The following is a 12,188-nucleotide window of genomic DNA, read 5'->3' as shown; positions in this document are numbered from 1 at the left end:
CTGTTTTTGTGATGTCACAACATCAGTGCATTGCTGCATTCTCACTGAACAGCTCACTGCCCTAACCCTCGTTCATGCTGAAGTTGAAGATGTTTCATGGCCTGTGTTTGATCACAAATCCCAGGCTACGCCCTACGGCTGTTTAACACATGTTACATGAAGTTTTTTTTTCTTCTTCTATTTACATTAAATGTCTGATAAACATGTTCCTTATTTGAAAATGTGATAAACGACTTTGGACTTGAGTGAAATCCCTGACCATACATCGGACTTCTTTTAGAGCAATGCACACTGAGCCACATCTAACTTGATTTTGCATCTAAAAGAATGCCAAAAAAATACACAACCACTTCTGTATACTGACAGCTGCTGACTGCACCCGGGAGCTGATGACAGATTGAACGTTCCCAGCAAACAAACACATGAAGAACAAAGAAACAAAGAAAAATAACTCTTTCAGATCGTATTGTTGTCCTCTCCAGCAGCCTGTGTTACAGACTTCCATTATCTCCACTTTCAGCGAGATCTTTCACTAAACCTTCCTGGGGTCAAGTGTTAAAGTCGTAATTGGTGCAGAATTATTTCGCTGATGATTCCGAGGCATGTCTTGAGGCGGTTGCTAAGATATGAGGTAAAAAAAAAAAAAGAGGAAGCAGAAACACAGATTGTACACAAGGTGAGGTTGAAAAACGGCCTTGAAAAACGATTCAATCAAGGCCTGACCTCGCTAACGTCCAAAAAATGGTTGGCATTAATAAAAGATGCAGACCTCATGGAAGAAGGCCATGGATTTGACCTACACCAATGTGGTCCTGAACCGCCGCTGCCCACAGCCCAGCCCACACGGGGGATAATGTATGCCTGTGAACTTTTGGAGGTAATTACTGATAGGAATAACAAATGGTTTGTAGTAATGTTATTCACAGATAATCCACAAGAAGTTTTCAACACTGTTGGGGTTAGTGAATTCAGCTGCATTTGAGGTCCATGGACCGTGGTTGTGCGTATAATGCTTCACTCCTTAAAATAAATGTGCTACAAATTTTTCTTTGAGAGATGCCATAGAACAGGAGTCTTCAAACTATGGTCCACTGCTTTCATTTGACCAGCGCCTTTAGGTACAGCAGCAAAGCATGCGGTCTGTCCAATGGCATCTTTGTTGAGTTAGGTAGAGATTGTATGGACATGTCTCTACACCAATCCAGCGACTACTCAACTGTCGAGAAGTGGGATGAGTTGGAGTGGCTTCTCATGGCTGAGTACCATCAAATCCATAGCATCAATAGTCTACAGCCTAGAGTAGAAGCCGCTACTGTAGAAAAGTAGGGTCCAAGAAACGTTGGATGAGCAGGTGTCTCAAAACTGTCGGGCCAGCGTTGTTCAGGCTCCATGATGGAAGCAGCCACCTGGATCATTACTTAGGAACCTCACTGTGGCGTGGGAATGTCGTGGCTCTCGCCAGCTGGGATTGATGAGGTCTTCTCAACTGGCCTGCAGCAAAACGGCCAGCATCTGAGCGATGGCCTCATTTCCTCCATGTATAAATCCTCTCCTGCACTGGACACTGCCAGTGAGGACTGTTTACCATATCTCCATCCAGAGTGCTCCAGGGTGTGCAGCAGGTTTTCACTGTCTTTCTTTCTGCCTGCTGTTACAGTAAATGCTCACAGGACACTGTGCTTTATAATCAATACCTGGAATGATGGGTGGAATTGAAGGTATCAAGCTTTTAAAAATAAATGTAACTCCAGTTTAAACTTCGGTAACATTAAAACTATTTGAGACATCTACAGCCTTCAAACTCCACCTTAAATATGAACGGTGGACATTTAAAAAAAAAATATCCATTGACAAATATAGCATGCCATCACTTGTTTTATTTCACTGTGAAATCTCATGGGTGTCTTTGTTTACAGACTTAGTAAAAATGGAGAAGAAAGAGAACTGAGCGAAAACAGCTAAAAACCAGAGCTTCTGCTCCTCGCTCCTCACTGCTGTGCGCTCGGGGTCGGGGTGAACAGCGAGCGGCTCATTATCATTTAAAGGAACAGGTGCTGAAAGCGGGAGTTCTGAACAGGGGCTGTTTACACAGGGGGAGAACACTGCTGTGGGGCTCGTGGGGTTTGGACCAAAGCAGGTCTCAGACGTTTCATTAAGAAACAGAACTGTGTTCCACTGTGGAGATGAGGGGGAAAGAGTGGAAGAATATGTCCCATTTTACACAAGTAAGAGCTAATCCAAATATCCAAATACTTTTGGGACCACAGTATCCAGTTGACATGGAATTTCTTATGGCATTCTTGTATAATTGCAAATAAAAGGTTTGGATATCCAGTGTCAAAGAACAAAATTTCTTCATGCATTTTTCTTCCCCCTCAAACCAACACCGTTAGTATTTGACCATCTGGACCTTGGTGGTACTCCAGGTACTGCAGCTCTCCTTCGCTCCACTCGAACCACTCAGTGAAACCTAACACTGTTGTTACACATCGACTCGCTTCGTCTGACATCTCTGCACACATTGGAATAGTTATCCAGAGGCCTGACCTCACTAACACTTTGACCTCTCCCCCTCCCCCCAACACATCCAGAGAGCTCGCCTCAGATGGCCCCCAGGGAGGCCGTGGATTAGGCAGGGGAGTCGAGTGCGCCAATGCCCCATTCAGGCGCCTCGGCCTTGGGGCTGCATTTTTGGTTCAGATCCCTCCCTCCAGTGCTTTGCTATTCATAAGGCTCTTCCAACCACAGTTTTATGGCTGTTATGGTAAGACACAAGTGTGGACCACTTGTATCATATCATCAATCTCCAAGTAAAAGCATGCATTTACTTTTATTTGGATTTGTAGTTTACTACATCATTTGAACACAGCAGGTGTCCTTTACGCTGTGTGAAAATTTAATGGAAAATGAACCAGTGCAAATGCTTCAGAATTACTTGGAATGTTTCATTAAGGAACATCAATAAAGGCCACTTGATTTGATTAAATTGCCTATAGCCTTGAGCAGCAAAGGGGCAGAGTTGGGGCCTGCTGGTGGCACTTAACGTCTAGATCAGGGCTTGGTGGACCGTCTGTATAACGGTGCAGTTTGACAGATGGAAGTTGTGGAGAACCTGAGGGCATAAGGTCTTGACCTCAGGCCATGGTGCGAGACCAGAAAGTCTAGGAGGGAGCCTGAGCAGAGATGCTGTGGGGTAAAGTTAAGCTCAACTTTCCTCGAATGTAAACAGCCAGTCGAGACATGTTTAAAGTCTGAAGTTTGCTTCTTTAATTCTGGACTAGAGCGGCGAGGCTAATATTGCTAAGAAGTAATGGAAGCGTATGGCAACAGGTAGCATGGACCAAGCTGAACAATTATCACATATTTGTCTGAAAGCTGCCTGAAAGATGCATTCTAGAAGATTTTGACAGAGTTTTGATACATTTCTATCAACAAAAATGGATGAGATAAACATGGTTGTGCTAAAAAGTTTGGCAGTGTTCTTTAAAATGACTATTATTCTACCATTTACAATTTTACAAACAGGTACAGAATGGACTGAAGTTATGAGACTTTCATCCATCAAATCCTCACTGCAATAATCCTACAACTAGTGCAAATCCTTCCCAGAGGAGTGGAGGCTAATACCTTAGCAACTAGGGGACAATCCACTTATTAATGTCCTTCATTTCAGGAATGTTAGACGAGCAGGTGTCCACAGCTTTGCCCTGTCTCTATTCCACGCAGGGAACCTTCCAGGACATGGCTTCCAGTATCTGCTTTCATCTCAATTTTACCTTTCTCCACCCTGCCTCCACCCCACCAAACACAGCCTTCTTCACCCCAGGTTATAATAGTCAGACTGTGAAATCATCCACTCCCTATCACCACCCTCCTCCCCTCTCCTCGCCTCCCCTCCACTCACTTATAGCTGATCTTTAATATTTATGGCTCTGAAGCCCAGGGAGCGGAAAGTGGAGGGTTGGGGGCTGGTTGTTGGGTTTAAGGGGGGGCTTTGTGGGGACTTACACAGAGTCTGGTCCCTTGATAGACCCCAGCAGAGGGAGGAGGGGTGTTGGTGGCGGTTTCAATCCCAAGCCCAGTCTGGCCGTTCATCCATGTTGAAATGATTAGGACGCAGGAAGCCCACGTTGACACGCTGACACTGCTGACACCAGGCCCACCACCACATCCTGCCCACAAGACATTCACTACATACCCATGCTCCACTGGCCATGACAGCCACGGATGATTTATGCCTCCTGATAAGAGGAACTGGGAGAAGAATGACATTGACGTTGTCTGACGGGTGGATAAGGTTCATGCTATGACAAAATGTTACCTGTAAGAACCCTACAGTGGCCCTCTTTGTACCATCCCTTTCCAAAACCTGACCTTGAGCTATGGACCTTAACACATTCATGATACTAGCACTTAAAATAGTGCTGTTAGACCCTGAAGGCACTCTACCATTATTAGAGAACATTAGGGATAGGCCTCAACATACACCAATGCCCAGCATCCACTCGAACAGTTCAGTGACAGCTAGTCCACACCAGTCCTTTCACCACGCATCAGCTATTACATGGAGTGGACACAGGAGGGAGTCACCGGTTTTTGAGATTAGGATTGGTTTGAAGGCCACAGGTGTAGAAGTAACCATACATCAGCTGTGCTCAGAAGGTACCAGGATTCACAAATCATAAACAGGGAAAGTACAGCAGATAGTGCCCCCTACAGCTCCAGGGGCTCGGGGGTTCAGTCCTTGCCTCAGGTCCCTGTCTTTGAGGAGTTTAGTGTGTTATTCCTGTGTCTGTGTGGGTTTCCTCTGGGTGCTCTGGTTTCCTCCCTTAGTCCAAACACAGATGCTATGTGGCTTGGCTGTCCACAGGTGTGAAGTGTGTGAAATTGTATCAGAGAGTTTGTGCTAAAACTATTTTAAACATAGCCATTATGTTTAGTGTGTGTTGTGCTGGTGCCAGTGGATCAGACACAACAGTGCTGCTGGAAATTTTAAACCCCTCAGTGTCTGGACTGAGAACAGTCCACCGACCAAAAACATCCAGGCGACAGTGTCCTGTGTCACTGATGAAGGACTAGAGGATGACTGACACACACTGTGCAGCGACAGATGAGCTACTGTCTCTGACTTTACATCTACAAGGTGGACCAACGAGGGAGGAGTGTCTCACAGAGTGGACAGAGAGTGGACACAGGGTTTAAAAACTCCAGCAGCACTGCTGTGTCTGATCCACTCTACACCAGCACAACACACACTAACACACCACCACCACGTCAGTGTCACTGCAGCGCTGAGAATAAATCACCACCACATCACACCTGCTCTGTGGGGGTCCTGAGCGCTGAGGAACAGGGGGAAAGGGGGTAACAAGGTCTGCAGAGCAACATATTGACTACATTCTGTAATTATAACACTACAAACTGCACCTGCACGCTGAGTGGAGCTGATGTAATGGACAGTGACTGTAGAAACAATGGATGTTTATTAGTTTTCACACAGAAATCTTGAATACTAGAAGAGTTTCATGCCTGAATGTACAATAAAACACAGAAGGAATTCCTTGTGTCCACTTATGTTATCCATCAACGTTCCACAGTGTAACCATTTACATATTTCTGGTTTCTGAGACTTGCAGGTGGTCTATACTTGCAGCAATAGAGGGCCATTTTTTTCCTTCTGTCTCCATGATAAATGGAAAGCAGAACCTCAGGGTCAATATGAAGCTTTACCACAGTGTTCTACTGCCCCCTGGAGTATAGGGCTGGAACTACTGTCCAGGGTCATGGAGCTGGTGGGTCCTAGTGACTTTAGTAAACAACATGAACATGTTACAAACATATACTCTAAATTAATATTCATTTTATGGGGGCTATATCTGTGTAGACTCCACCTACTGTCCCATAATTTGCCCTATAAAGAATACAGCCAGTATCGTATGGACACCTCCTAATTCAGCTTATCTTCTAGTATGAGGGGTATTGATGCTCTGAGGCTTTGATGGCAGCTACAAACACATTATTAATGTTGGTGAATTAGTTCAGTGGAATTAGTGGATCACAAATGCCACTCCAACTCGTCCCAAACGTACAGGATGGTGCTTCATAACTGTAGAAGACGCAGTTCCACTGCTTCATAACTCAGTTCTCTATACTCAGCTAGCTGACACTTAGCAATGAGCTAAAAATGTTTATGATTTTAATCCAATACACTTCTTTATTAAAATCAGTGAAGCTTTCTTCAACATTTGCTGCTCTTGCGCTGGAAAAAGGTCCAGTGCTTGTATCAACCCCTGGCTCAGTAAATTGGAACAAATAAAGTGTCTGAAGATTTGGCACAAGTCTCTCTCTCTGAGCCACAGTAAAGAAACAGTATCTGGAGGCTTTTAGATGGTGGAGAGACACTGAACATTGAAAAGTACCAACCGAGATGAGGATGTTACTCTATTCCTGCTCCATATGGGGTAACACTGACTTATTTTTGCTGTTACAGTTACATTACTTAAGGTGTTACTGACTCTGAATTCAGGAGAGTGCATGAAAGTAAACACAGAGCGAAAGTGCTACAAAACTAAACAGCTCGAGTTACACATGAGCACATAAAATATACTGGGAATGCTTTTCATTGGAGTTTTTGCAGTTTAAGCCCATCCCTGACTCTAAACATAACTGTAAACCTTAAAGATTAGATACAGCAGGGTTTTGTGTTGTTACACTGTCACTAACAGATTACAACACTGTTTCTACAGCTCTTAAGTACAAACCGGATTCCAAAAAAGTTGGGACACTAAACAAATTGTGAATAAAAACTGAATGCAATGATGTGGAGATGGCAAATGTCAATATTGTATTCGTAATAGAACATAGATGACAGATCAAAAGTTTAATCTGAGTAAATGTAACATTTTAAAGGAAAATATGTTGATTCAAAATTTCATGGCATCAACAAATCCCCAAAAAGTTTGGGACAAGGCCAATTTTTACCACTGTGTGGCATCCCCCCTTCTTCTTACAACACTCAACAGACATCTGGAGACAGAGGAGACCCATTTCTCAAGTTTAGAAATAGGAATGTTCTCCCATTCATGTCTAATACAGGCCTCTAACTGTTCTAATCTAAATCCTTTTGGGCCTTCTTTGTCGCACTTTCCTCTTTATGATGCGCCAAATGTTCTCTATAGGTGAAAGATCTGGACTGCAGGCTGCCATTTCAGCACCCGGATCCTTCTCCTACGTAGCCATGATGTTGTGATTGCTGCAGAATGTGGTCTGGCATTATCTTCTTGAAAAAAGCAGGGTCTTCCCTGAAAGAGATGACGTCTAGATGGGAGCATATGTTGTTCTAGAACCTGAACATAGTTCTCTGCATTAATGGTGCCTTTCCAGACATGCAAGCTGCCCATGCCACAAGCACTCATGCAGCCCCATACCATCAGTGATGCAGGCTTCTGAACGGAGCGTTGATAACAACTTGGGTTATCCTTGTCCTCTTTGGTCCGGATGACATGGCGTCCCAGTGTTCCATATAGAACTTCAAATCGAGACTCATCTGACCACAGAACAGTCTTCCATTTTGCCACACTCCATTTTAAAAGACCCCTGGCCCAGTGCAAACGTCTGGATTGTATTCACTGACAATGCTTTCTGGAAGTATTCCTGAGCCCATTCTGTTATTTCCTTGACAGTGGCATTCCTGTTTGAGGTGCAGTGATGTTTAAGGGCCCGGAGATCACGAGCATCCAGTAGAGTTTTACGGCCTTGACCCTTACGCACAGCAATTGTTTCAGACTCTCTGAATCATTTGATGATGTTATGCAAGGTTGATGATGATAACTTAAAAGTCTTTGCTATTTTACGCTGGGTAACACCATTCTGGTATCGCTGCACTATCTTTCTGCGCAACAATGGTGGAATTGGTGATCCTCTTACCATCTTGGCTTCAGAGAGACACTGACACTCTGAGAAGCTCTTTTTGTAGCCAATCATGTTGTCAATTAACCTAATTAGTGTTAATTGGTCTTCCAGCTGTTTGTTATATGCTCAATTTAATTTTCCAGTCACTTATTGCTACTTGTCCCAACTTTTTTGGGATTTGTTGACACTGTGAAATTTTGAATCAACATATTTTTCCTTTAAAATGTTACATTTACTCAGATTAAACTTTTGATCTGTCATCTATGTTCTATTACGAATAAAATATTGACATTTGCCATCTCCACATCATTGCATTCAGTTTTTATTCACAATTTGTTTAGTGTCCCAACTTTTTTGGAATCCGGTTTGTATCAAGTATGTAACAGAGTTTGAGTGAATTTAGTGAAACTGCGCCTCCAGTGGACAGGAGTTTCCTAAATTAACTACAGTCATAAACTAGAAATGATAGGAATATGCTGAGTGCTCTTTTTAGTAAAATATGAAAGAATTTCTAGAGATCTTAGCACAAGACTGAGCCTTGAGATCCCTGTTGCACTCTTCATGTTTTCCCCACTTGTCAGGAGCGAGGGGCGGATTGAAGGAGGCGGACGCATTCGCTAAAACACGGGATATATTTAATAACCAAAGATATAACAAAACACAGGCAAACTACAAAGGGAACTACAAGACGAGGACATAAAATACTGAGACAGAAAATACACTAAACGACAAAACTAGGAAACAAACATGACTTGACTAGAAACGAGAGATAAACGACGCGACATGACAAGACCGGAGAACAATACATAATGAAGTGAAATGAACGACAAACAGGACGTGAAACAAGAGGGCTTAAGTACTCACACAAACGAGACGCACCTGAGACAGATAACGAGAAGGACGGGTTAACACATGACACGGACGAGGAGGCGGGACGAGGGCGGAGACAAGGATATAAACAAAACATAGCCATGTGCAAATAAAGCACATGGCGGGGACAACAGACTGACAGGACGAAGGCGTGACAGATGCCCCCCCCAAGAACGCGCAACTCCCGGGCGCGTACTCCTAAACCCCCCAGGAGCAGGCACTGGAGAGGGCACGGAAAACAAGACAGGACAACAAACCAACGGGTGACAGGACTCAGGACAGGACGGGAACTGACACAGGAGCTGGGGACACGACAGGACCGACTATACGAGACGGGACATGGGACATGACAGGAGACTGACTAAGGGGAGCCACAAGAGACGAGAACGGACTGGACAGGACAGGAGTGGACACATGGGAATTGACGGGAGACTGGACTGGAGACAAGACAGGGGACTGAACGTGGGACGGATACGGAGACTGGACACGTTTGGGGACAGAAGACTGGACATGGACAGGTGACAGGACAGGGGACTGGAATGGAGACGGGACTGATGACAGGACTGAGTGCTGAGACTGAACGGGAGCAGAGACTGGTGACAAGACACTGGACAGGATAGGAACATTAGACTGGACAGAAGACAGGACAGGTGACATGACACTAGACTGAAACGGAGACGGGACTGGAGACTGGACAGGGGATTGAAAGGGAAACTGGACCGGAGACAAGACAGGTGACTGGACATTGGACTGATACGGGAACTGGACGTGAGACAAGACAGAGGGTTGAAACAGGGACTGGACAGGACTGACAGGGGACTGGACAGGAGACGGGACTTGAGACAGGACCGAGGGTTGGAACGGGGACTGGACAGGAGACGGGACTTGAGACTGGACAGGGGTCTGAAACAGAGACTGGACAGGGCTGACAGGAGACTGGACTGGACTTGGTAGGGGAACAGGTACAAGGACATTTACAGGGACTGACACAAACACAGTGACCGGGACAGGGACAGAGACAAAGGCAGACACGGGTACAGGGACAAGGACAGAGACGGGAACCAGGACAGGGACTGACAAGGGAACCAAAATAACAGGGGGGTGCCCAGGACTGGCTAATGTCTGTGTGGCAGTCTGAGGAACCAGCCTAGGCACAGTTCTGGGGATCGGCCCTGAAGTCCTTCGGGCCGACCTACGGACATGGGCAGGGGAGGCCGTAGCCACAGTCACGGGGACAGGAGAGGCCGTAGCCACCGTCACGGGGACAGGAGAGGCCGTAGCCACCGTCACGGGGACAGGAGAGGCCGTAGCCACCGTCACGGGGACAGGAGCGGCCGTAGCCACCGTCACGGGGACAGGAGCGGCCGTAGCCACCGTCACGGGGACAGGAGCGGCCGTAGCCGCCGTCACGGGGACAGGAGCGGCGGGTGCCGCCATCACGGACACTGGAGCGGCGGGTGCCGCCATCACGGACACTGGAGCGGCGGGTGCCGCCATCACGGACACTGGAGCGGCGGGTGCCGCCATCACGGACACTGGAGCGGCGGGTGCCGCCATCACGGACACTGGAGCGGCGGGTGCCGCCATCACGGACACTGGAGCGGCGGGTGCCGCCATCACGGACACTGGAGCGGCGGGTGCCGCCATCAACGGGACAGGAGCGGCGGGTGCCGCCATCAACGGGACAGGAGCGGCGGGTGCCGCCATCAACGGGAGAGGAGCGGCGGGTGCCGCCATCACGGACACTGGAGCGGCGGGTGCCGCCATCACGGACACTGGAGCGGCGGGTGCCGCCATCACGGACACTGGAGCGGCGGGTGCCGCCATCACGGACACTGGAGCGGCGGGTGCCGCCATCACCGAGACAGGAGCGGCGGGTGCCGCCATCACCGAGACAGGAGCGGCGGGTGCCGCCATCACCGAGACAGGAGCGGCGGGTGCCGCCATCACCGAGACAGGAGCGGCGGGTGCCGCCATCACCGAGACAGGAAGCCCTGCGACGTCGTCCACGGAGGCAGGGGAACCTGCGACGTCGTCCACGGAGGCAGGGGAACCTGCGACGTCGTCCACGGAGGCAGGGGAACCTGCGACGTCGTCCACGGAGGCAGGGGAACCTGCGACGTCGTCCACGGAGGCAGGGGAACCTGCGACGTCGTCCACGGAGGCAGGGGAACCTGCGACGTCGTCCACGGAGGCAGGGGAACCTGCGACGTCGTCCACGGAGGCAGGGGAACCTGCGACGACGTCCACGGAGGCAGGGGAACCTGCGACGACGTCCAAGGAGGCAGGGGAACCTGCGACGACGTCCAAGGAGGCAGGAGAGGCGCGCGTCGCGCTCACAAAGACAGGAGAGCCGCGCGCCGCGCTCTCGAGGACAGGGGTTTGTGCTGCTCGCCGGGCTCGCGCTGGAGCTGTAAAGGGTTTAGGGGGTTTCACAGGCGCACCCATTAGATCACCTCGAGGTGCGCCCCTGTTAGCCTCAGGCCTCAGAGGTACGGAGGTGAGGCTAACAGCCCCTACCCTTAACGCCCCCCCAAAAATTTCCCCGGACCTGAGGGGGCAATCCTCGGGAACAGAGGGTCCTGCGGAGCTGACCTCGAGAGCCGATCGGGAGAATCTGGCTCTCAATAGATCTCTGAAAGTCTCCACCGAAATCTGCAGGCCTCTCTCTCTCAGCACGCGATCAGCCCACTGCAGTGCTATCCCTTTAAGAAGAGATCTCATGAACATTACCTTAATAAATTCGTGTGGCGCAGGAACAGTCAGATAGTCAAAGTATAAGCGGCATTGGAGCAGAAAACCCTCAACGTTTGAAGTCCCCTCAAACTCGGGGGGAACTCCCATATGAGATTGCAGGGCAGCAGGTTGATCGCCCACCTTTGCCGCTAGAAACTCCTGTACTCTCCTGAACGCCTCGTTGAGAAAATAGTCCGTGCTAGCTGCGTCCTTTAGTGGGTCGTTCATTCTGTCAGGAGCGAGGGGCGGATTGAAGGAGGCGGACGCATTCGCTAAAACACGGGATATATTTAATAACCAAAGATATAACAAAACACAGGCAAACTACAAAGGGAACTACAAGACGAGGACATAAAATACTGAGACAGAAAATACACTAAACGACAAAACTAGGAAACAAACATGACTTGACTAGAAACGAGAGATAAACGACGCGACATGACAAGACCGGAGAACAATACATAATGAAGTGAAATGAACGACAAACAGGACGTGAAACAAGAGGGCTTAAGTACTCACACAAACGAGACGCACCTGAGACAGATAACGAGAAGGACGGGTTAACACATGACACGGACGAGGAGGCGGGACGAGGGCGGAGACAAGGATATAAACAAAACATAGCCATGTGCAAATAAAGCACATGGCGGGGACAACAGACTGACAGGACG

Source organism: Hoplias malabaricus, chromosome 11 (genome assembly GCF_029633855.1).
Source record: "Hoplias malabaricus isolate fHopMal1 chromosome 11, fHopMal1.hap1, whole genome shotgun sequence".
NCBI classification, from domain to species: Eukaryota; Metazoa; Chordata; class Actinopteri; order Characiformes; family Erythrinidae; genus Hoplias; species Hoplias malabaricus.
Note: the sequence above shows the minus strand (reverse complement) of the source record.